Genomic DNA, 3,934 nt, shown 5'->3' on the forward strand with positions numbered 1-3,934 from the left:
ATAACATTATAGTTGTTTTATTGCTCTAACTTCACTAGTGTCTTCTTTTGTTCTGACACATAAATAATTGTTCGTTTATAGTCAACAAGTACTGATATATTACCTATTTTTACCTTTTTATTTACCTACAAGACAACTGATCTGGACACTTCAAAATATTCAATATCAATAAAATACAGTGGACCGTTCCAGAATAAATAGATGTAACATCCAATACAATCATGAAACTTGATTTAAAAAAAAAAATTTTTTTCTATGATATTCCTTATATCAAGTGGCTAAAAAAATAAGTGCATTTGTAAAAGGAATTCAGTGAATACGAATTCTTATTTAGTTGAGTAAAGTTCAGTCGCTCAGTCGTGTCTGACTCTTTGTGACCCCATGGACTGCAGCAGGCCAGGCCTCCCTGTCCATCACCAACTCCGGGAAGAAAATTGGGGAAGGATAATTAACAAAAATTATTAGGGACTAGATTTTAGATAATCTGGAATTATTGTTGTTTCAGTACATTAAGAGACACTACTTGAAAATATTTGAATACCATCAGTCTGAAAATAAAGGACTGGGATTTCCTAAATACTGTGCAGCAAATAAACACTCGGAAAGGACGCGGGGTGGCGCTGGAGCATTAGAAGTAGAGAAAGCAAGCTACCAGCCTGTGCTCCTCTAGCGATGTTCTGCTTAAGAAGCAAGCAGGAAGGGGAGACTTTTTAAGGCAGTTGCTTGGGGAAATCAGGGCCCTAGACATCTCTATTTATCCAAGGATCTGAGTGATACTGGGAGACAGATCAGCGACAACATGAATCCGAGCTGGGTCAAGTCGTCTGGGAAACCAGAAAGCAATGAAGGCAGGAGACAGAATGGAGAGCTCTCTGAAACAAAGGCAAGTCTTGATATTCCTTGTTTTGCTGGGCATAACTCAGGCTGGTTCTGAGCCTAGGCATTATTCAGTGGCTGAGGAAATGAACAGTGGCTCCTTTGTGGCCAATCTATTGAAAGACCTGGGACTGGGGGTAGATGATCTAGCTGCTCAGGCCCCAGGGTTGTTTCCGAATTGGAAAAAAAAAAAAAAGCTTTTGCATTTTGAAAGGTAGACCGAGGATTTGTTGTTAAATGAGAAACAGGACCAGGAGGAGCTGTGTGGCCTTATCGAACCCTATGTACTACCTTTCCAAATATTACTAGGCAGTCCCTTGCAGTTTTTCCAGGCTGAGATATGGATTAGGGGTCCTAGACAAAGAAGTAATTTTGAAAATTTCAGAAAGTATCACTCCTGGAACTACTTTCCAAATAGAGTGTGCCCTGGACTTAGATGTAGGAATCAACAGTTTCCAAGTTATACAGTCAGCCCCAATTCCCACTTCCGTCTTAAATTACAAGACAGTTTCAAGGGCACAATATTACCACAGCCGGGGCTGGACAAAACACTGGATCGAGAGGAACAGCCTGAGATCAGATTAACCCTCCCAGCACTGGATGGCGGGATTCCACCCAAGTCTGGGACTGCGGATTAGACATCAGTGATAATGCCCCCGAGTTTGCATAGCTGCACTATGAGGTGCAAGTCCTGGAACACTGCCCCATTGGATTCCAGGCTGCCATCATCTCTGCCAGAGATTTAGATATTGGAACCAATGGAGAAATATCTTATATATTTTCGCAAGCACCTGAAGATATCTGCAAAACATTTCGAATAAATGCAAAATCGGGAGAAATCCTTTTAATACGGGAACTGGATTTCTAATCTATCCAGACCTCTACTTTAAATATTCAGGCGACAGATGGTGGGGGCCTTTCTGGAAGTTGTGTGGTGCCTGTTCAAGTGATGGATTTGAATGACAACCCTCCGGAACTGACCATATCTTTTCAATGAAATCCTAGAAAATTTGCGGGAGACCATAATTGCTGTATTCAGCGTTTCAGACACTGACTCGGGACAATGGAAGGACGGCTTGCTCCATCCAAGAGGATCTCCCTTTCAATCTTAAACCCTCTGTTAAAAACTTTTATACTTTAGTCACAAACGCAGCCCTGGACCGAGAAGCAAGATCCAAATATAACATCACCATCACGGTCACTGACATGGGAACCCCAAGACTGAAAACCGAGCACAACATAACCGTGCTGGTGTCCGACGTCAACGACAACGCCCCCGCCTTCACCCAGACCTCCTACACCCTGTGGGTCCGCGAAAACAACAGCCCCGCCCTGCACATCGGCAGCGTCAGCGCCACAGACACAGACGCCAACGCCCAGGTCACCTACTCGCTGCTGCCGCCCCCCCGACCCACTCGTGCGCTCGCCTCCCTCGTGTCCATCAACCCCGACAATGGCCACCTCTTCGCCCTCACGTCCCTGGACTACGAGGCCCTAAGAGCCTTCGAGTTCCACGTGGGCGCCACCGACCGCGGCTCGCCTGCGCTCAGCAGCCAGGCGCTGGTGCGCGTGCTCGTGGCGGACGCCAACGACAACGCGCCCTTCGTGCTCTACCCGCTGCAGAACGCCTCGGCGCCCTGCACAGAGCTGGTGCCCAGGGCTGCCGAGCCGGGCTACCTGGTGACCAAGGTGGTGGCGGTGGACGGCGACGCGGGCCAGAACGCCTGGCTGTCGTACCAGCTGCTCAAGGCCACGGAGCCCGGGCTGTTCGGCGTGTGGGCGCACAACGGCGAGGTGCGCACGGCAGACGCGCCCAAGCAGCGGCTGGTGGTGCTGGTCAAGGACAACGGCGAGCCGCCGCTGTCGGCCAGCGTCACGCTGCACGTGCTGCTGGTGGACGGCTTCTCGCAGCCCTACCTGCCGGCCCCGGAAGCGGAAGCGGCGGCCGCAGTGCCCGCCGACCCGCTCACCGTCTACCTGGTGGTGGCCTTGGCGTCGGTGTCGTCGCTCTTCCTCTTCTCGGTGCTGGTGTTCGTAGCGGTGCGGCTGTGCAGGAGGAGCGGGGCGGCCTCGGCGGGTCGCTGCCCGGTGCCCGAGGGCCACTCCCCAGGCCACCTGGTGGACGTCAGCAGCATGGGGACCCTGTCCAAGAGCTACCAGTACGAGGTGTGCTTGACGGGAGGCTGGGGGTTAAATGAGTTTAAATTCTTGAAACCGATTCTTGCTAGTAGTCTGGTTCAAGACACTGGGCAGGAGTAGCGCAGACCTGCAATTGCAAGAATAGACGTAGGTTTCATTAACATTAGAATCAAAAAGTTTTTTGACTACGAATGTGTAGGGAAGGAGCAAATTGGTTAAAATGGCGGTGATCAGACTCTCACCCCCACGGCCTCTGGTTCTCACCCAGCTTTTAAAAATACCTATATTACAGCTGAGCTCATTTATAGCACCGCGCAGGCACAATGCCCTATATACGCACCACCTGAGTTCTTGGGACAAGTCGAGTCGAGTAGTTGTAGTTGCTGCTGTGTAGGCTATTAAGAGAGTAAAGCATGTCTGCCTTGAATGCACGGTGAATAAAGAATGTCTACGGTTCCTTTGCCTCCTCTCAGCTTCTTCCACCTTCCCCACTCCGTTCACACCTTGCCTACCCTGGATTCAGTGAGCTACAGCGAGACAAGTGGCGGACGCAGGATACAAGAAGACAGAATGCTTTTTTAAAAATCAAGGCTCTTCATTGATACAATATTTTGTTTATATATTGATTTTGCTTTCTATTTAGTCAATCCTTGAATGTTCTCCGTTTTTCATCTGCTATCTTTTCAATCTGATCTTAATGACTTTTTCTAATTGGTGATTAAAAATAAATGCATTATGTTTTAATGGTGATTCCATATAGGTTTATTTAAGGTAGTCATTTCAAATTCTATATCCAAAGCAATGTAGAGTTCTGAACCACCAATCTTACAACTTACCCTGTTGAATATAGTCAGGTAATATTATTTTATAATACTCCTAAAGCATCTTTGTCTGTGGTTAATGAAATGTATAGATAAAA

The 3,934-nt window shown here is 47.8% G+C and overlaps 1 pseudogene; it reads left to right on the forward strand.

The window, feature by feature from the left end:
* Positions 1-356: 356 nt before the first annotated feature.
* On the forward strand, positions 357-3,472 carry LOC133251374 (protocadherin beta-2-like; annotated as a pseudogene).
* Positions 3,473-3,934: the final 462 nt, after the last annotated feature.

Source organism: Bos javanicus, chromosome 7 (assembly GCF_032452875.1).
Source record: "Bos javanicus breed banteng chromosome 7, ARS-OSU_banteng_1.0, whole genome shotgun sequence".
In the NCBI taxonomy this organism is placed as follows: Eukaryota; Metazoa; Chordata; class Mammalia; order Artiodactyla; family Bovidae; genus Bos; species Bos javanicus.